This window comes from Equus caballus, chromosome 15 (genome assembly GCF_041296265.1).
Source record: "Equus caballus isolate H_3958 breed thoroughbred chromosome 15, TB-T2T, whole genome shotgun sequence".
Lineage (NCBI taxonomy): Eukaryota > Metazoa > Chordata > Mammalia > Perissodactyla > Equidae > Equus > Equus caballus.
In genome coordinates this window covers 82,057,059-82,079,746 of record NC_091698.1, presented here as the reverse complement: position 1 = coordinate 82,079,746, position 22,688 = coordinate 82,057,059, and the positions used below count along the sequence as shown (strand labels likewise).

Sequence of the window (22,688 nt, the reverse complement as noted above, 5' to 3'; positions counted from 1 at the left end):
CACATGCATATGCTTCTATTGTCAACATCCTCCACCAGAATGGTACACTTGTTAACAAGGATGAACCTACATCAACACATCATAATCACCCAAAATCCATAGTTTACTTTAGGGCTCGCTCTTGGTGTTGTACATTCTGTGGGTTTGGACAAATGTATGATGACATGTATCCATAATTATAGTATCATACAGAGTATTTTCACTGCCCTAAAAATCCTCTGTGCTCCGTCTGTTCATCCCTTCCTCCTCCCTAGGCCCTGGAAACCACTAATCCGTTCTCTGTCTCTATAGTTTTGCTTTTTCTAGAATGTCATATAGTTGGAATCACAGCGTATGTAGGCTTTCCAGTTTAGCTTCTTTCACTTAGTAATATGCATTAAGTTTCCTCTATGTCTTTTCATGTCTTGGTATTGCATTTCTTTTCAGCACTGAATAATATTCCATTGTCTGGCTCTACCACAGTTTATTTATCTATTCACCTACTGAAGGTCATCTTGGTTGTTCCCAAGTTTGGGCAATTATGAATAAAGCTGCTGTAAACACTACGTGCAGGTTTTTGTGTGGATCAACTTTTTCAAAAAAATGACAATTTTTATCCCCCTAAGGATCCATTTTAGACATTTTTTTCCTAATTGCCTCCTCCCATGAAATTTTAATACCACAGCTATACTGTATACATGTTTATATACTGTATGTATATCTGTGCTTTACACATAAAAAGAGTAAGATTTTTTGCTCCCTAGAACTAATGTTCATCCCCTTGAGTGTGATACCAGCCCCATTGAGAATGTATGATCTGTATCAACAAAGCAATTGCTTTTGCCAACAACTGGTCTGGGATGGGCATCTGATCCAGTCCTGGCCAATGAAACAGGACAGAATTCTGTTTGGGAAAGACTTTCCTCCCTGATCAAGGAGAGATGTGAAGAGAAATGACCTTTAGCCCCTGCGTGCTTCCAATTCTGGTCTCTCATGTGAGCATTTGCCACTTGGAACTTCGGCCACCATGTTGTAACTATGAGAGTGGTAGAGAGAAAGGACAGAAAAAGCCCAGGCCCTGCTGAAATCGTTGAGTTGCTGAATGATCATAACACTGCCTGCTTCCAGGCTTCTTGTTAAAGGTGATAGTAAAGGTCTACAAGGCTTTAAGCCACTATCAGCAGGATATTCTAGGACTTGCAGCCTAAAAACTCCTAACTGATAAGTGGGATTTCCGTTGCTAAGAAAGAAGCTTACTCTCCTGATAGTACATTTTATGGAGGCAGGCTTGAGCAAGAAAGGCAGACAGGAGGTTAGTTTGGGGGGTGATGAGGATCAAGGCTGCCCCAGGGAGAGAAGCCCAAGGCGTCCTGCCCTGCATACTCTGGGAAGCATAGGACGTCCTGTCCTGAGTTGACCTGATTCGTATCCAAAGTTGTAGGACCACCTGATAACCAGACCCCACCTGCACTGATACCATTTTAACAACTTTTTTTACGTAATCTTTCCTTTGTCTTGTAAAGAAATAACTCACATGCCTATGCCTGATAAATTTAGCCCTGCCCTCAAGCCACTGCAGCTCTTCCCTGTCCATGGGTCCTGTCCCCATGCCTGCAGCTCTTCACTGCCTGTGAATCCTGACCCTGTGCCTGCAGCACTTCACTGCCCATGGGTCCTGTCCCCATGCTATTCTCTGAATAAAGGAGCACTACTACCAGACCTTGAGAGTCCAAGAAATTTTTCTTTCGACTCCTTGACTCACAGAGCCTGCGTCATTTCTTCTGGTGGCCTGTACGGGGATCTTGCTTCATTGACTTGTGAGCTGAAGTTCTGGTAAGTGCCCTTTTCTTTCTTGTGCCTTCCTCTTTTTCAAGGATGGATCTAAATTCATTTCTCCATCAGGAACCTTCTCAGACAGTTGTATGAATCCACATTTGCTGCCCATGGCTACTCTATGGGGCAAATCATGGCATTCAGCCCGAAGAGAATCAGTATCTTAAGCCTGAGGGTGATGAATGAATTAATCCATTCCTTCCTAATCCTATCTCTAATATATAAATTTTACATGGGCACGGATCGACCACTTAAGTCATTAGGATGGTCGCCACTCTCCAAGACTCCTGTGGCAGGTTTCTTTCCCTAAGCTGGATTAGAATCCTTCCCTATTGCTCCTGACCACACTCCAAACCACAGGAAAGTCCCAATCGGGACTCCAATTCCAGGAAAGTACCAAATTTTAATCTTTGGTTGAGTATGGGATCCCCTTCTTGGGAGAACGGCTCCAGGATGCCATTGGGTAGAATGTCCCCCAGACTGGTGGAAAATTCTTCACTGTTTTTCTCTATTCTTTCATCTCTGGGACCATTCACCAGGCACCTATTACTGTCAGCCATAATAGGGAAGATATACAAGGGATGCAGTGCCTGGACACACCCCCATCATCCCATGCTATAGGAACCCCACAGGAGGAACAACAGGTAGGATGATGCCCTAGGTTCAGGGGGGATTTTCAAGGTAATGGACCTTTTTCTTTCATCTCTCTTAAAGTTACAGTGGTCATTTTGGTCTCCTTTTGAGCTTTGCAACCAAGAAAAAAAGAAATCTTTAAAGAGTCAAAGGCCCTACCCCGGGAGCCCTCACTCTGGTTTCTGGGTCTGATCACCCCAGTGACCCCAAGTAGGGTGCCCTCTTTTGGCAGTTGACTCGTTGAGTATTTTAGGCACCTACTGAGTCAGTTATAAGGATGGGAGACCTGTGATTTATTCTGTGAACTGTTCTGCTGGTTTTGTGTGCCTTGGCACAGGAACTGTTGTGTGACCCTTATCTTGATAACCCTCTAGAAGAGGCCATGAGGGCGAGGCCTGATCTCTTCTTTTCCTTTGTCTATTTTGTTCATCACCTCCTCTGTTGTCACCAAGTCAAGGTTAAGTTCAGGCTGGACCTGAGCAAAACCTGGACCTTCTGTAAAATCGAAAACTTAAAACTTTTGCAAGGGACTTAACTCTCAATCCTGGCACTGGGAGCCCCAGCCAGCTCCAGGCCTTTGCCTCCTTCTTCCCTGGCTCAACTTGTGCTGGCTCAGGGACTAAGTGCCTGGGCTGAGTGGGACTTGACTAAATCTTATAACTATGTTGATGCCCGCAGTCAACTCTGCACCCTTCTCTGGGCCCATTGATAGTTGGACATGAGTTTTACTGCCATGGGGAATGCCCCAAGCATCCCTGGAGACTCACTCCTTGGATGCATTTTAACTAATGGGAAACACTTTCAATTGGATGGAGACTCCATCTTGGAGAAAACTTGAGGGGTTTCTCTGTGCCTTTGTGATGTAGTTGGACAAGTAGATCAACCAATAATGTCATTTGAGTTACAACCCAGTTTCTGGGAAATCAAAAGCAACTGTCCTTGGAAAATCCTTGTAAGGCTGGAAAAGCAGTTCTAGAGGCAGTTCAGCTTCCACCCATTTCCCTTATCTCAAAGAGATTTCAAATCCTCTGAGGACTATCTAGCCCATCACTAATTCCTAAGACTGAGTGGAAAAAAAGGTAAAAGGAAAAAACGGCCATAAGAGCACCCTCACCAAAAATCTAGCATCTTGAGTGTCTTCTCCACAAATATTAGTAAAAAGGCTCAGAACAAAATTTGGATTCATAACTGGTAACTTTTGTATTACTGTACCTGATTCATGACAGTAATTTTTAAAACAGTAGGTGTGGAGACTCTGTGTATGTGTGTCTATATGTATGTTATATACGTGTGATATTTTACTTCTGGATGGTATGCCCAAAATCGAGAGCTCTGTTTAATTGGCTTAAAGTAAACACTTACATAAATTCTAAATGTAGTAGAAATTAAACCAATGTCTTTCAAGTTAATGTGACATGAATTAACCTTTGGTAAATGAAAGCTTGTTTAAGATTGTTGGTTTGATTGAAATAGGCATTGCCTTAGGGCTATCGATATTTGGATATGATGCAGGCATGTAGCCTGGGTTTACTAGTCAAAAAAGTTCGTGTTGTCTGTTAGAAATTTGTCAGAAAAATAATAGCTTTAAATGATAGCTAATTTTGTCTAATGTCTCATGAAGTTTTTGTGGGTAGTCTGAACATAATTGTTGGAAACAAATGATTTAAACCAATAAAAATGGGTAAGAGTTTGTGGGTATAATAATTATGTTTTATGGTCTGTATACTTGGGGAAAAAACAGCTTCCAAATTCTTTTTGGTAACTTAAAACTTTAGAGTTTTGCCAAGTTAAGTTAAATGATAAAAATCTGTTGCATATCTGGGTCATTTTTGGATAGGATGGAACACTGAAACATTAATGTTAAACGTATCTTAAGTTGTCTCCTTTGGGCTTCTTACTGCAGAGAGGCTAAAGGATGTTTGGGTCTGTTAGTAAACATACCTGTGTTTTATTACTGTGAAGCAGCATGTTTCCTATGAAAAGTGTTGAGAATGTTGATATAAAAGACAGTTCACAGTTGATTAGTTTTTTAGTTTTCACTAGGGTCTGTAAGTGTTTAAAAACTGTAGTTAATATATGTAATTAAAGCTACTGGAAATTAATAAGGAAAATGGCTCTGTATTCAAGGAAAGTAGTGTATGTTTACAGTGAAGAGGGTATAAAGAATGTAAGTATTTCTGTTTGTTGGATTAAGAAAGATAAATTTGTTCTAAAGTACTAGAAGGGAAGAATGAGAGCATGGGACAAATTCCGAATGTAAAAAGAAAATTTTAGAAGGTTTGTGAAAGAGAAGGTCTCAGAGAGTTTTATGCCTGGTCAAGTTGGCTAAGATTAAAGTAAATCCAGTTAAGTAAATGAGTTTTAATGTTAAAAATAAGCTGGTGCAAAAGTTCAAATTTGGTTTTCTCTCAAAAGATAATTTCGTTGAACTTTTGGCCTGCTCTAAGTCTACCTAAAAGACAGAAAATCTATGTTTTGCTAAAATGATTTCCTATGTTCAGAAAGAAAGAGATCTCGCTTAAGATTTTTTGACTGTTTTAACTGCTCTTGACTGTTTCTCTTGTCATTTTGAATATATACCTGAGGGTTGTTTCCTAGTGAGACTTGTTTCCTATTTGAACAAGGGTTTTAAAACCTATTGATATTTTTGACAAGCTTCTCCCTCAAAAGAATATTCAAGTCCTGAATAAAGCCTTTCTTTTGACCTGGAAGAAGAAAGAGTGTTTCTCTGAGGATTTTCAGAGGACCCCTGAGACTTCTCAAAGAAATTCATGCTCTCTTCCTAAGGGAGGAAAATACTAAACTAATTAGGCTTATTTTGTCTATTAAACTACATGCTAAGCATTGTCAAATAAGTGATGATAAACTTTCTTAGGTGGTATTATGTGGGTGAATGATATTGCTATAAATGTTTTAAAATTATATAACATTCCTAAAATTCTGATCTGTCCTGGTTATCAACCATAATTCTAGTTATTATCTTGATGTCACAGCCAAGCTTCTTTGTCAGTTTCCTTTTTGAATATTCTGTCATTTGCAGATAGTTGCTGTTTTACTCTGATGCTTCATGGTTTTGCAAATATATTTTGTCTTCAGAGAAATTCGTGGAAAGGATTCTGACACAGGATTCTAGAATACAGCTTTCTGATAAACTTTCACATGGTAGAACCGAATTGGGTAAGAAATTATGGAATTCTAACAGAGAAACTTGGCCTCATAAACCTGCCTAACAGAAGACTAAGATCAAGAATTGATTATACAGGACTGTATGAACTGGTGAGGATGATTATAATTTTTTATAACTTTTATTTGAAATATTGTTGAATTTTTGATGTTTTGTTTTGTGTTCTCAGATTTAAGGAAATCTTTTCTCTTTTCTCTTATGCTAACTATGACTTACAGCAATTTCGTGAAATTATACCTTTGTGAGCAGAACTGAAACATTTATCTTTTTCTCCCTACCTGATCCCTCCAGAATTTGGAAACTCTTTGAGTGAGTATGGTTATTTCATGGCAATATAGTTATTTGCGTAAGTTCAATAAGAATCTGCTCTCCTTATATATATATATATATATATATTTTTTTTTTTTTTTTTTTTTTTTTTTTGAGGAAAATCAGCCCTAAGCTAACCACCACCAATCCTCCTCTTTTGGCTGAGGAAGACCAGCCCTGAGCTAACATCCATGCTCATCTTCCTCCACTTTATACATGGGATGCCTACCACAGCATGGCCTTTTGCCAAGTGGTGCCATGTCTGCACCCAGGATCTGAACTGGAGAACCCCGGGCCGCCGAGAAGCAGAATGTTCAAACTTAACCACTGCGCCACCGGGCCATCCCTGAATCTGCTCTCCTTATAGCAGGGCACATTGGGAAACGTTGGTTTTATTGCTGAGGCTTTGGCTGGAATGTCATATTTGAGAGAAACATACAGTCTCAGATATGACAATACTGCCTTTGAGGAATAAGGTTGACTTTCTGGAACAAAGCCACTTGGAAATGTTGGCCTGGTACCTTGTTTACAGAGATTCCAGCAATCTTACCTGGTAAGTAAGGACGCTCACTTCTCCTGGCAGGTGCAAGAAACCTTGAAATATTTGGGGGGACCTCGAAAAGAGCGGAATCCACCCAAATCTGTAGGTATTGCAGGCAAGATTTGATGGCAAGTCTTTGGCTTGGCTTTCCTGGCCTCGAGAGGCTTTATAGTCCAATTTGAGGTTCCTCATAAAAAATTCCAGCAAAGCAGATTTAAAAGAGCCTATATAAGCAATTGCTATTCTTGCTGCACTTATGTAAATAGTTGGACCAAGTTTTATTGAAGCTACACTTATTTTGCAAACCAGTTGATCTTAACTTGGCTATCTTTTGTAAAAATGAGGGAGATTTTAGAGAGAAAAATTATGTTTCAGTAGAAGCTATATTACACATTCATGGATATTAGATTCTAGCTCTTCTCCTCTAAAAGATTTATCTATTACTAATGATAATGTCTCCTTGTGGCCATTCGTCTCTGATACCTGGGAGCTCCCTGGCTACAATCAAACTTTTTCCTTCAATTCTACTGCCCAAATACTAACTAAGTTTGCCTTGTCACAGGTGCATCATAAACAACAAGTTCCAAAGGTAAAGTCCCCAGCTTATTGATACACACAGGATGGACTATATCAAATTTGGGACAAATATATTTGGCTCACTCCTACCAGTGGTCAACTCAGTCAAAAGGCCACTCTATGTTGGGAACAAACCAATCACACTTGTGATACGTGGCCTAATAGCACCCAACCTATGGGACAAATTCCCCATTCCATGTGTTCTGATAGCATAGCCTTAAAAAATATTGATTGGTTTGGGACTGACTGGGATAAATGGCCCAGCATACATCGGTTAGCTCCTAACAGCACTCAATGTTTATGCGGCTCCAGCTTTATGGCCTTGGCTGCTGCCTGGATGGATTGGATGGTGCACCCTAGGCTTCCTCTGGATGCAAGGTAGAACTACATTTACTTTATCTCCTCCTGCTAACCTACCCAACCTACAACAACGCTGGATCCATTCTGTCTTCCACTGGTATGATCACCTTGCCTCAATTTTTCTTCCCCAGTTAGGACTCAGAAGTGTCATCTGGCACATGGAAGCCCTAAACAAATTTACCGTGAAGGCATTAAACAATACACAACACAGCCTTTTGCTGCTCAATTTAGAAGTATCCCAAATGTGTAGAGATGGCCTTCCAAAACTGAATGGCACTGGATGTCTTGATGGCAGCGCACGGGGGCACTTGTGCCATTATAAAAACCAAATGTTGTGTCTATATTCCTGACTACCATCAAAATATCTCTGGCTTCCTCTTTGATATGAGCCACCAAATTAAATCCATTTCTGACCCTACCCTATCCCTAAATGATTGGTTGGACTCCTGGTCAGGTCCAGGTCTCTGGATTACTATCAAAGCTTTTTTCTTTGAGTTAATCATATTGTTTGTATTTCTTATTATAATTTGTTGTCTATTTCATTGTTTGTCTTCCACATGTCAACGAAGTTTCGTCTCCTGGACCACTTCTCATCAAATGATTCTCTCGTCTCCAGAGGATCTGTATACCTTGTCAGCCTTGGACTCTGCAGGCACAACCTTCGGTCCACTGAACTTCCTTCCTGTACCCCTATGGCCCCATTTAGGGACAGCTCTACGATCTTGTACAGCTGGAGGTAGTTACAGAAGACTGACCGTAGTCCATACCCCCAAAAGATTTCGAGGCCAAATGGGTTCAAGGGGGATTTTATGATGAGGATCAAGGCTGCCCCAGGGAGAAAAGCCTAAGGCGTCCTGCCCTGCATACTGATCGAGCTCATCCTCCCGGAAGCACAGGATGTCCTGACCTGAGTCGACCTGATTCGTATCCAAAGTTATAGGACCACCTGCTAACCAGACCCCACGTGAGCTGATACCATTTTAATGACTTTTTTTACGTAATCTTTCCTTTGTCTTGTAAAGAAATAACTCACATGCCTCTGCCTTGTAAATTTAGCCCTGCCCTCAAGCCACTGCAGCTCTTCACCGCCCATGAGTCCTATCCCCGTGCTAATCCATGCTATTCTCTGAATCAAGGAGCACCACTACAAGAACTTGAGAGTCCAAGAAATCTTTCTTTTGACGATGACTCGCTGAGCCTGCATTGGGGGGTCACAAGCATTTGGACATTAATAAGGGATGTGGTTCAGGCATCTCAGAAGATGGCGCCAGGGGAAGCTGTGCTGAAAAGTCAGTCACTGCAGCAACATGCAAGTACTCCTTCAGGCCAATGGCCCACAGGAAAGTTCTAGAATTTGTTTGAACGCTTGTTTCATATAAAATAAATGAGGGACAATGATAGCTGTTTTCAAGCGCACAGTGTTTTTCTGAGAATGCTTTCCCAAAAGTGCTTTTCTTCTCTCTTTCTGCATTTCTCAGGCAGTGAATCAGGCCTGGAGGCTGTGCACTTTGGCAGCAGAACCCTCCTCGCCATGGAACTCTCCTGACCCTGCTTCTCTCTGGCCCGTCAGTTGTCCAGTGTGGAGAGGGGCCTGCAACCCCAGATGTGAGAGGATGAGGTGCACTGGCAGGTCCTTCTGTGTGTCTGCCACCAGTCTTGTAGCTGGGTCTTCCACCAGAAGCCCAGTCCCAGTCCTGAACTTGTGGAGCAGGCATTCTGAGACCCACAGAGCAGGAGAGCTGCAGCAGCCCTGGAGAGCAGGCAGCAATTCCCACCATATTTGCAGGATGAGCAGATTGGAGGCCCACAGAGGTGAACACAAGGAGTTAGGGGTCCAGGCCAAGCGCTCACTTCCCGAGGGGTTAAGGATTACTCAGGTGACAGAGCAAGATGTTGGTAGTCCTGGAGCAGGGCCCTCGTTTCCTGACCCCCGGCCCAGTGGCCTTTCTCAGCACGCTGGGGCTGGCACTTATTTGTCCTCACCCTTATTTGTGCTGTGCTAGGATGTCTTGAACTGTCATTTAACTATTCACCTATGTATAGCTTATCTTCTCAACTAAATTACAAGCTTCTCAAACACTGGGATCTTGGCATGCCTGTCTTGGGATCCTTCGTGGTACATGTAGCACACGTTGCACGCTACAGTACACACCCCAGGCACCTAACAATCAGTCCACATGATTTCATGGTGCACATAGCACATGTAGCAACTACATTATGCAACCTGGACAACTAATAATCAGTCCACGTGGTTTCTGAGCAGCTGATGTAGTGAAGAGACCAGACGTAATGTCATGGGCTAGTGAGATGTTTGGGGAACTTTTGCACCTTGTTCTGTATTTCATGTGATGGTCAGTCAGGTGTGGCCACAAGAGGACACAAAGGAGAGGCTCAGGAAAAAACAAACTTTATTGTGCTCACAGGTCCTAGAGACAGAAGGCATGGCACAGGATCACATGGGAAAGACACCGGGGTGATCAGGAGACAGAAGACAGGAGTGAAGAGAAGGTTTAGGCCAAGGTCTTTATTGGGGTTTCCGCAGGAAAGGCAAGGCAGGGCAGGGTGAATGGCTCAGGACTGACTAGTTTGAACAATTTCAGTGGGCTTTGGGTTATAGGGTGGTCTCTGGTTGCTCAGAACCTGGCTCTGGGATGATTGAGGCAGAGGAATCTCGCCCTCTGGAGTGGACAGGCAGATAGAGGAGGGGCGGCTCCGGATTGGTTAGCCTGCACAACAGATGCATGTGCCTGGCTGAGTCCTTTGCTGTCTCTAAGAACTGGCTAGTCCCGGGAGGAGAATTCTCTCCCCTGCCAGAAAGGTTTTTTAAGACGTCAAAACATAATAATGTATAGAAAAAGTATACAAAGTATTTATTTCTATGTAGACACATATATTTATGTTTGTATGTATATATATACACAATACTCATCTCCTTCTGGAAGGGCTGCTCCTAGATCAACCCAGATCAATAAGTGGGAATGTACACAATATCCCCAGAACCTCCGTCCCCTACCTCTTATCCGTGGGTTGGAAGTGATGCTGTGCATTTATATAAATATCAGAATCATACGGTTCCAGGGCTAGAAAGTGCTCTCTATATTCTGGCTTATATTCAAATCTCCTCTTGTAAATACTTCTTTTGAAGCAATCTCTCATTTAGCCAGAGGAGAAGTTGAGGAAGAGGGAGCGTCTCAAGATGCTGCCTCCAGTCTGAGTGGAGAGCTGCCACTCTGGAACTGCCCCAGGGCATCCCCACCATCAGTCCCTCTTCTAAGCTGCTCCTCCTCAGGCTTCTGTCTGCCTGGCTGCTGTGATGGGCGCTGTGCAAAACAAGAGACCTGTATGGTTTCTGCTTTCTGGACACAAGCAACGCAAGACAGGCCACGATGATGAGATGGAGTGAAGGGACACATTTGGAAACAATGAAAATATGAAATACTTGGTGCCAGCATTCAGTGCGCTGGGAAGAGAGGAGGAGGAGCGGCCCAAGCAATGGTAGTCTGGAAAGGGACTTGGACCCACGTCCTGGCTCTGCCGCTGATGAACCGAGCAGCTTTAGGAAAGTCGCTTCTGTTCCATTTTCTCATCTTCAAATTATGTTATTGGAAAAGGAGATCTTGAGGTCCATTTTCTAGTTTTCCCTTGAGACTATCTGAATTTGGAGAAAGGAATGGAGAGCATGAGGCACTAGCAATACTAGTAATGGTAACAATAATAATGGGCAACATGCATTGAACATCTGCTACAAACCCGGGCACTGTTCTATGTGCTGTACGTGTTCATTTAATCTCACAGCGACACTACTATGTAGGTAATGTTATCTATCCCATTTTACAGATGCGGAAGCTGAGACGCAGAAAAATAAAACCCTCAAAGTTATACACCTAATTGGTGATGCGGCCAGGATCTGAGCCCAGACAGTCTGACTGTGCCATTGGGAATGCTGGCTCTGCTGTCCCAGGCTCTATGGAGAAGCTGGGGTGCTGTTCCATCCAGTATCTCCCTGGGGAGTGGAGGCCCTGCTCCTGGGTACCCAAGGCTAGGGAACAGCTCAATGCCAGCAACAGCAGAAAGAGGTGGGGAAGGGAAAGAGGAGGAGGCTGGCCGCTCTTCTGTTTAGGGCATACACATACCTTGCCGATTAGCAACGATGGGAAAGGAAACACACACTGAGGGCCCTTGACAGCTTAATGGGGTTTTAGAAAAATACACATCTATATTTTTAAACTTTTTTTTCCATTCGAACATTTTTAGCTTCAAGTTCCGAACTGAAATAGCAACTGTCTTAGATAACTCTTCATCCTTAGGCTCCCACGTTTGGAAAAGGTCTTGGCCCAGCCTGGGGAACTGAGGGCGAGAGAGGGAGAGAGAGAGAGAGGGCGGGGGAGAGTGAGGGAGAGAGAACAACCTCAGCACAGTGCCTGACACATGGATGGTAGATGCTTAATCAGTACTGCGTGGACGGACGGAAGAAGGGATATGATGGGAAAAAGAGAAACGTGTTTATCCATGAGATTCTCCAGAGAATTAAGAGTAGACCCTTCTGCAGAGATGTACTCACTCTTGCTGAGGACCAAACCCAGGGTCACAACTAAAGTACTGACAGGCCACCAGGGTCTGGCCTCTTAGAAGCTGTCTAAGCTAAGTCTGGAGAAAGAAGGGCACTCACAATTCAGTTCCCACCTACCAGCTCCATCTCCGGTCACTTCTCACATCTTCTGACTGCTCTCAACCACTCACACCTTTCCCAAACTCACTGTGGCTGATTCCATAGTTTGGTTTGATCAACACCTGTCCAATATCCTTCTGCTTGACCTTCCTCTCTACAGAGGGTGGAGAGAGAAATACTCAAATTCCCACCCTCTCTTGCAGGTAAGTTGCCAGGTTATACCATTCTGGCTGGTTCAAGGTGGGCAGAAGTCCTGGAGGAAGTCTTCCCACCAACATAAATGGACAAAGCTTTGTCCATCGTTTCCCTCTTCTTCCTGCCTGGAACTCTGAAGCAATGTTTAGAGTGGCAGCAACCATTTTATGATGAACAGGACAAAAGCCTTGAGCTAAGGATGCTAGAGCAGGAGGACAGAAGGAGTCGGTCCCCAAAATCCTCATTAAACTGCCACACCAGCCCTGTGCTCTCTCCCTCTGGTCTTCCTGTTATATGAGAAAAATGAACCCCTTACTTGTTTAAGCCACTGGGTTCAGGTTTTCTGCTGCTCCCTGCCAAACTCCATTTTAACTGACACACAGGTCATGCATTTTAGGTCTTCATGTGGTTCCTCCTGCCTGAAACAGCCTTGCCTGTCTTTTCTTCTAGTGAACTCTTATTCTCCATTCATTTTAAGTCTCTGCAGACTTCCCTGAGCCCCTCCCTACCCCTCCAGGCTCCTCTTTCTTTTCTACGCCCATATTACCTGTACAGGCCATTTCTCTTAAATGCCACTCCCCACTCCACCCCATCCCAGAATATTTCATTTCTTCCTATCTTGGGAGTTCCATCCACCTTGTTGAAAGAAACACTCTGGTCCCCCAGTCTTGAACAAACGTTGCTTTGCTCTTGCTTCTCCTGTGTGTTACCAATTCTCTCTAAGCTTGTACTCTGACCAGCTGTTTTTTGTTTCCCTCCTACAGGAATATGGTGAAAAGAAAATGGGTTGAAAAGGCTGGGATCATGTCTGATCTCTACCGCTTACTACCTGTGCACCTGTGGGCACCCATCTCTGAACTGCTGGACTGTCATCTGTAACATGAGAAGAATCATCTCTATTTACAGAGTTGTGGGGAATATTAAGGGTGGTGATGTATTCGAAGTCTGTGGCACAGAATAGGCACTGGATAAATATTAGTTCCCTTGCCATTCTGATGGCCTTCCTCCCTCCCTCTCTCCTTTCCTCCTTTCCTTCCTCTCTTCCCTCCTTCTTTTCCTCCCTTCTTTCCTTACTATCTCCCTTCCTCCCTCCCTCCCTCTCTTGAGCACATTCTAGGCACTGGACTAGTTGAAGAGACACAAAGTTGAACGAAGCATGATTCTCCCCCTTCCTTCACTCTTCAAGGTGATCAACCCCAGGCTTCAATCCTTAGTCATTTTTTCGATTCCAATACTTTGTTTCTCTAAAATATCATCCACTTTCACAACTTCAAGCTTCAACTCAGAGTGAATCAATCACTCCTAGATTTACAAATCTAGGGCTAACTTTTCTCCTCAATGTCAGGCCCCATCCCCAGCTCCCTGGAGACATCTCCCCCTGGAGATCCTAAGTCAGCTGCATTCCTCTTTCTTCTGAAGCAGGAAACACTTGATAAACATATTTATCTGTGCAAGATCCCTGAGGGGTAGTAAGGAACAGGTGTCATGAATATCACCACCCTCGTCAAATAATGACAGCTATTAGGGCGCAAGATGTTCTCTCTTTCTTAACAAAATTGACCTAAATTAGTAAGGTGTCTGCTTGTGATGCTGTGTATGAACCACTTCAGTGGAGTCTCCTGTCTATTCTGCAAACCTTGGCTCCCAGCGAGAAGGAAGACAGAAACAAGGAAGAGCTGAGCCTGAGTCTGCGGCCTTAGCACCTGTTGGGGAATTCTAGGCTGCACCCTGCACGACCTCCATCCTTCTGCGCAGAGGGGGCACATTTGTCCCTTCCCTTAGGGGTAAGCCTTAGGCATTGGAAGTCCTCAGAAGCACCTCCCCCATATCTCTACTTAGATCCTTTTCTAAATGCCTGGTTTGCTCCACATTGGTCCCAGTTGTCTGCGACAATAACCCTGGAGTCCCCACAAAGCACTTGGTGGAGGCTTTCTGTGGGAGACCCCACCCTCCCATCCCCTTATCCCCACCCCTTACCCCCGGCCATTCTTCTTGGATGACAGGACTGCGTGCCACCAGTCAGCTCCCTCAGCTGACCCACCACAGAAGGACAGAGGGCAGAAGGGCAGAGGGCAGAAAATAACTCATGAGAACCAAAAACAAAACCCCACTGGAACCGCAAATGGGAACGACTTAGGGGAAAGGGGCCTGGGAGGCTTGGGCTATTAATGAAGCCGTGTGCGCCCCAGCCCTCTTCTCCCAGGGAGCAGGCCAGGCAGCTCGTGGCCAGGTGTGTTTCCCCTTGGGAAGGCCCCAGTGTACCAGATAAAATGTGCCCAGGCCCCACTCACTCTGCAAGCCCCTCCTGACACACATGCATACACGATACACAGGCACACTTCTGCATGCACGCACACGACCTTTGTGTCTATCAGGTCTTCCAGGCACCGCCTTACCTTTAACCCCTTGTTGGTCCCAGGAAGGAAAGAAGGCACAAGAACAAAGTGTCTTGCACGAGGGCTCTGAGACTCCTGAGGACTTGGCCAGAGGTGGCTCTGTCTTCGCATTTACCCTCTATGACCCTGGGAGGGTTGAACCACCAGGACTTGAGCTATAATCCCATCAGGGACAGATAGACAGGCACATACACTTGTGCACTGATTGGTGGGAAAGAAAATCCCTAGAACTGTCCTTCAGCAGAGTTGTTTGCTGTCTTCAGCTTCAGTAATTTTGGTAGCCAGTGGATTTATAATGTTCACTCCTTGCTCGCATTTTCCAACACTCTCTCTTCTTCACTGCCCCTCCCCCATGTCCTGCCCCAGAATCATGGAGAACCCCAGGGGATGCTCTGGAATGGGCTGTGCCAGAAGAGCTAGGCCTTCCCAGCTCACATCTTGGAAAACAGCATGTGAACCAATTAGCACCTCTCAGCCGTGCAGACGTGTAGACGCTCTGAGTCACAGACTTATAATCGGGGTTCTGAGGGTGAGATGGGACAACACCGGCCTTCCTGCCGAGCCCCCTGCCTTCAGGCAGACAAGGTGCCAAGCCCGTTGCATAGATGAGCCTACTGATACAGCAAAAGCCTCCACCTGGGGCAGGCCTAAGTTGGTCTGCACATCTGCTGGGTCCACTTGCTTCCTGAGAGTGTCACAGCCTTGGGCTTTGTCCTGACTCTTCACCTCCTTGTACCCAATGAACCAACCTAGAGGAGGGGATAGAGGCCTGGCATCCCAACCATCCCATGATTCCAACAACATTTAGCTAGGTCAGGGAGCCCAGAGTAAGCCACTCTCAATTAGATTCAGGAAGAGCATATTTTTATTAGCATAGCCAGGAGATTACGCTCCATCCAAACCACCCTATGCAGTGTGAGAGGCAGTGTGGCATAGTGGGAACAGTGCTAGACTGACCTGGGTATGAGTTTCTGCTCTGCCCCTTGCAAGAGGGATCGTTGACCTTGGGCGACATGCATCGCATCTTGGAGCCTCTGTTTCCTGATCTACATAATGGGAGTGATAATGACTGTTCATATGTTTGTTGTGCAAGTTCTTTGAAAACTCCTAAGTGTTATGCAGATATTATCGTTAAATTCTATGTGCCTCTGGCAGCCAAATAGAAAATGGTAGCAACCACTCTGCTTTGCACATCGTAGATGTCTGTTTTTCTCACCACTGGATCCACTAGCACAGCTCTTAGCACACAGTAGGCATAGAAAAGTATTTGTTAAACGAATGAACAATGAGCTCATATCAACCTATTATTTCAATAGCCAAATGCTTTCAACGTGGCCCCTTTTCATTTTAAATCTGATGATTATCTTAATGTGGGTTGGGCTTCTGTGACCTGGAGTGTAGGAAGGTTTTAGCTTTGGTTTAGGGCTGGGTATTTAGATCAGAAATATCAGACTGGGTCACTTGGTACAGGGTGAGTTCAAGCGATCTGTGTTGTGAGCACCGCTGTGTGTTGGTGGGGGCACCTCTCATGTCCTTTCACAGCCGACAACAGTACAGAAGCACAGTGGACAGGTTGGTCGCAAGTCCTTGGTGGTGGGCGGGGCCACAGTAATAATGCACATTTAGTAGGTGCCGGGAGCACTACATCCATTGTCTCCTTCAATGTGCACACGTCCCCTTTGGAGTGGGTGCTTTTTTGCTCTTCATATTACAGGCAAGGTCACTGAGCCTCAGAGGGGTTAAGTCACTTTCTGAAGGTCACCCAGCTATTAAATGGAGGAGCCAGGATTTGGAGTCCAGGCTGTGACTTTAAAGCACTTGCTCTTTAACTGCTCACTCTGAGCCAACACTGAAGAACCAAAGAACCAGCCACAGAGTCACAGACTGCCAGCACTGGATGGGTCCAGCCCAGACACCTCGTTCTGTGCATTTGTCCAGACCATTCACAGATTAGTGGCCACACAGGGCCTACAGCCCAAGCTTCTATCTTTAAAACCTGCTCTCTATGAGGCCCTCCCCATTCCTTCTCCATTCTGGCTGTCTGTAGCTAGATTCTTGCCACTCACCATTCCCTCTGCCCCAACGTCCTTCCCAAGCCAAGAAAAGTAATTTAGAAGGGCCTGAGATTCAACATGGTCCCCAGCACACCATCACTTCTGCTGGAGGCTGAACAGATGATTCACTCACACCACAGGGACCTGCAACATTAGTCATTTAATAAATGGGTTGCCATGGAGGATGGTAAAAACTCTTCATCTTGAAAGCTTTAAAATTTCGATAGATTGCATCCCTTGGGGACAGCTGAGACCAAAGCTGAGGGGACAAACTAGGTCCAGCATTCTTCACCTCATCGGACCCCATGTTCTCCTTTGATAACAAATATTTTATAATACCCCCTACATTATCCTGAAATGAAATTCATAAAAAATATAAACTACTTGCACGCATAGTTTCAAAAATTCAATTCAATGCCTTAATAATATCAAAAATGAGAAATAAAAGGATATGTATATATGCATATATGTATTCAATTACATATTCAATGTGTAAATACCCAAGCACCATTACACCAAAAGACGTAATGAGAGAAGTTTGGATCTCCACATAGAGTGAGGGTGAAACAACAGCTACACATGTGGAGTGACATCCATGTGTTGTTTTCTTGGTGACGCTAACACCAGGAGCAGAGTTGCCATCCAGGATGTGATTTTCCAAAACAGTGAACAACTCTTAGTAAAGTGCTGATTGAAATCAAGTACAATTTTCCCTCCGTGTTCACAGTGGTTATGTTTCTGGAATATTCAATACATATTAAAACCACTCAAAAATACTTTGTATTTATATGTAATATGGAGTTAGAAGTTCAAGGCTCAGAAAACCAAGGTTTTCAATATATGACTGTCTGGAGAAACATTGGACAGACAGGTGGGATAGAGAACAGGTCTTCATTGTACAGGACTGTCCCTTGCATCGCAGGACATCTAGCATCCGTTGCCCCCACTAGCAAACAAAAGTGGCCCACAATTTCTTAAAACACTCCTGGGAGTTGGTATTGCCCCTTTCAGAACCGCTGGGCTACATAGCCTTTCAGCTTCCCTGCTTCCAGCCCCTGCATCAGCAAACACCTATGGAGAGTCCATGAAAACAAGGCTTTGGGCTGGGCAAAGGGGCCGTTGTGAGGTCTGAGGAGGCGGGGATTCAGAGAGGGATAAAACACTGTCCCGGCCCTACCTGTGCTGGGGGATGGGCGAGGGGGAGAAATCATGTAGGTCCTGCCTGACTCAGCATGCTGGGGATGAGAACTGTGAGTTTTACTCACCTTTTTAACCTAGCACAGGTCCTGGACCAGGGGGCTCTAAAGAGTCCTTGTCGTACGTCGGGTGAAGGAAAGGCAGTGGGTTGGAGGCTGCAGAGGCTGCAGCTCTGTTTGTATCATGTCGCAAAAATGACTGAAATGAAAAGTGGTTTTGGAGGGAAATATTCTCTCAGTGATCACTATTGACCAAGAACACACTACAGCCTAAGTCCCAAGAGTGAAAGGGATGCCAGAAATGACCTCGGAGACTGGAAGAGCCAAGGGGTCAAGGAAAATAGGAGGGGCTTTAAGAAACCCCCCTCCCCCAACACACACACCCACCCACCCACACACACACACACACACACACACCTGCAGAGGGCAGCTTCCTTCATCTCCTAAGGGGTACACTCCTCAATCCACACCAGATTGTCCTCCAGGGCAGCTGTCCTCCTGCCATTTACAAATTGGGGGCCAAAGCCACTCCCATTCCAGCCAAGAAGCACCTTCCATGCCTCCCAAGGGTCAGTGACTATCCTCGGGCTTGCCCAGCCATGAACTTCAGGTAGAGGCTGTTCTGGCCAGAAGAAGGAGGAAGCATTGCCTGGATCATCTGCTGGGCCCAGCGAGCCCTGCTTGGGGCACCAGCAGAGCAGGAGGCAACATGTATGTTTGAAAAGACTTTTTTTTAAGCATTAAAGTAATTATCAGGGGAAGCAATCAAAACACCGCTGCACCTTCTCACATTCTCTTATGATTTAGTTCTGGCTTTATTTTAGAACTACATACGTGAGGGGGGTGAGGGGTGCTGTGGTTAATGCTTCAGCCTTTGGAGCCAGACTGGCTGCCTCTTATTCACTGTGTGACTGCGGGCAAGTTACCACCTCTTCGTGATTCAGTTGCTCCCTCTGTAAAATGGGATGATGATTCTAGTACTTACCTCATAAGAGCATTAAGAGGATTAAAAAGTCAGCACACAGAAAGCATATGGGACAGTACTAAGCATGTTGTAAGTACTGTGTAAGTATTCGCTATTGTTAGTAGTAGCAGCATTACTATTAGTGTCACTAAACGTCTTATTCTGCTCCAGGAGAGAAGACGGGGGCAAGGGCATGGCTGTGTGCTCCCAGACCTGCAAAGGTCAACAGCTCTTGAGTTTCTGAATTCTGTGTGTTGGGAGGGTTGAGAAGAAAAAAAGAGGGTTTATAGGCGGGAGGAATTTAAGAACACTGGTTTATACCAGGTGCCCGCTCTCCCTCTTGTAGGCAGGGCCTTGATCTTGGAAACTGAGGGTGTAGAAATGGTCTGTAGGCTAGGAAAAGGGACTAGAGGAATCTCATTCCTGGGAAGGGAGGGAAGTCACTGAAGATATAAGGAAGGTCCTTCATGCCAGTGGCTTGGCTGCCTGCGGTTGGCATCCTGTGGTTAGTGTGTGTGCGTATATGTGCATGTGTGTGCACACACACTCATGGCCCTGTCAGAGGGTTCCTGAGCTGATAGACTTCAGCAACAGGGGCCACTGAGCTGTCTAACCCTTTGGTTTTAAGGAACAAATGTTAACCTTGGGCCTGCCCAGATTGTGATAAATTTGCTCTTCATAACTTCCTGGTCCCATTCAGGAATCCCCTGGAGAATTGGATCATTTATTCCACAGGTCAGGAGGCCCAACCTTGTGCCAGGCACCACACAGAGAAACTAAGATGTTGTCGGGTATTGAGATCCTACTCTGCGCCAGGCCCCATTCTGAGCCCATTATATGTAACTCATTTGTATAACTCATTATGTATAACTCATTTAATCTTCATTATCTTCTTGTGAGGCAACTATCACTATTTTTATCATTCTAGGGGGGGAAATTGAGGCACAGTCCTTTAACAACTCACCCAAATATACACAGCTCATGACAGAGCTGGAATTTGGACCCAGGAAATCTGGCGCCAGAGTCCAGAGTTCATGGTCTCAATCTTCAGTCTCTGCTGCATGGCTTTGACCCTCTGGGCACTTGTGAGCTGGTGGGGGAGGGGTGAACCATTAACTAAGTAAGTCGAGAGCCACAGCCGGAGTCCAACAATGAAGCAGGAGACCACAAAGGAAACAACCAGTTCCACATCCAGGTCTCTGCTCTTTGTAGCTCCAACAGAGAAGGTTCTTTTTGTTTCTCCTAGTGCTTCTTCTAGACTCCTGCCCCATCTAGGGTTTTACCTTTGCCATTTCCTGCTGGAGGAAAAAGGGGAGGGTATAATAATCACCTCCACTGCAAAGAGGACTCCCCCCACCCACAGACTCCATGGTAACAACCCTGCCCTCCTTCTGCTGGGTCTGGGTGATCAGGGAGGAGGGAAAGACCCAGGCCCTGGTGTGGTTGCTTTTTGAAGTTCAGGCACTTGTTGTTTTCTAGAACCGGCAATGACAAGTGTGGAGTCACCTGTCCATTTAGCCCTATATGGTAAAGAAGAGGGCATCATGGGTGGTGGGTACCATATGGACCCGTCTCATCTGCCACTGTGTTTGCTCTTGGGACCTGAGCTTAGCAAAGAGGTAAATCACAAGATAGAAGTGCCAAGAACTAGCTTCAAAAAGCCCAGCCTTAAACACAAGTGAGTCTGCCCCTGTGGGAATGAATTCCCAGTCTTCGACAAGATCACTGGCGCAGGCACCACCAAGGAAAATTGCCTTGGTGGACTTTGTGTCCTATTGGCTTTGATTTCAAACTGCCCCAAGCAAGCCCCCAAGACTTTGGAGCACCCCACCTGCTTTCTGGATTTCCATCCTGCCCAGACACTCTACTCCAACTGTATCAGTGAGAGTTTTGGCTGCAGGCAACAGAAGCTAACTCTGCTTAACTTAACAGGGAAAACCATTTATTGGAAGGGTACTGGATCACTCAGAATCAACAGGAAGGCTGAAGAACAGGGAAGAGGCAGGAACCAAAGACAGCAAAGGTTCAGCCAAGGCCATTACGGGAGCAGTCAGCCAGGGATGCTGCTGCAGCCGCCACTGCCACTGGACCCGCTGCTGCCCTGCAGGAGCCTGTCACCACCGGACACTGAGCAACCTCTCAACTCTCAACTTCAACACCACTGCCATGAATAACTCCTGACGGACCTTTGAGCCTTTGTGTGGTCTCTCTAGATTCCAACTCCCAGGCAGATGCCTGGATTGGCCACACTTAAGTCCCTGCTGATATTCTAGAGGTCAGGGGTGAGGAAAGGGGCTCTCTATCCCGACTCAGCTTTCATCGCTGGAAAGGCCTTGCTGCTCACCTGTTTTGTTATTTCCCCCAGAAATAAAAAGGGGTAGGGAGAGGCAAATGTAGGGAAAAACCTGCCCTACTGCAGATTCCTCTGACGGGGAGACATAATATCTTTGTTGGCTGGAGAGAGGTAGCCCACGGCTCTCCCACGGTTTCTCTATCACATCAGAGAATGGATTCCCACTTTCTCTAAGCTGATTTAAGGATAGTCTTGTCATTTGTAGCCAAAAGAATCCTGACTCTTATTTCTACCTCCCTGCCTGTGGTTCTCAACCAGGGATGGCATAGCCCCCAGGGGACGTTTGGAAGTGTGTGGGTGTTTGTTCGCCCTTTAGTGAGTGTTGGCTAAGGATATTGAGCATCCTGAAAGGCGCAGCACGGTTAAACACAGGAAGAATCACCCTTGCCCAAGTGCCAATAGTGCTGCTGTTGGGAAACACGGCACCTGCACCAACAGTGACCAACATCACAGATCAACCTCTTCAGCTCACTCTTCCCACTGAGCTTGGCTGTGGCTTCATTGTTCTCGACACAGTGCAGAGCTGTTACCAATTCATCACAGTGGGCAAAACCACACATTTGCCATCCCTGATTGTAGAGCAACTCCTTTTTCATAGCTAAGGAAACTGAGACAAGAAGAGAAAGCATAATTTACCCAAGGTCACACGGCTCAGTCTAGAATCAGTTCTCTGGCCCCAGAGAGGGCTCTTTCCACAACACTCTGCTGCCCTTGCTGTTTTCATTGAGGCAGCCTTGGAAAGTCCAGAATTGCTTTGAAGTGTTTCCAGGAACCTCCCTGAGAGCTTCCTGGTGATGGCTCACAGGCTCAGGGCAGGGCCCTGGGCACCAGAGTGCCACCTGCAGTTGCCAATGGTAAGAGGCTCTTTGCGGAAGGGGCTGAACTTTGTGGGCAGAGCTGGCACCTAGCAAAAGGAATAAACATTCAGAGAGCGGGAGTCTCACCCAGGGGAAGGTGAGGGCTGAGGGTAATTTCCTGAGACTTGGAGCAGTTGCTTCAATCAGATAATCACACAGGAACTAATTAGCACCTTCCTTCCAAGCACAGCCCTCTCAGGGCAGGAGGATGCTCAGTGGAGAAGAGAAACCCATTAATTACTTTATCAAGAAGCACTGATAAGCACCCAAAAAGGTATTTCTCTAAGGCACCAAGCTCTCCAAGCTAATTAAAGAGGGCTTCAGGGTGAAGGGATGTGTGTCTCACGCCAGACAGCGGAGCACTCACTTTGATCCTGAACCTCCGCTGTGGTCCCCAGACTAAGAGCAGCTAGGGGCTTCCAGCCCCCATGGGAGCCTCCACCCTTACAGCTCAGCAACCCGAAGCCTGGGGTCATTGGGAATCAGGAGTCTGCGGCTTCAGCGCCAGCTCAGCCTTACTGCGGGGTGAGGGGTCCTGACGGAGGCAGTCTGGTCTATTTCCCAAGACTCCACACACATGGCACCACTA

The 22,688-nt window shown here is 45.7% G+C and overlaps 1 long non-coding RNA gene across 1 annotated transcript; it reads right to left on the bottom strand.

Moving 5' to 3' along the window:
• Positions 1–9,924: 9,924 nt before the first annotated feature.
• LOC138917755 (uncharacterized) lies at positions 9,925–14,952 on the bottom strand. The gene is made up of 2 exons (XR_011426200.1): positions 14,676–14,952; positions 9,925–11,067 (listed from the first exon to the last, which is right to left on the bottom strand). It is a non-coding gene; the product is annotated as an uncharacterized lncRNA (long non-coding RNA).
• Between the last annotated feature and the right edge of the window lie 7,736 nt (positions 14,953–22,688).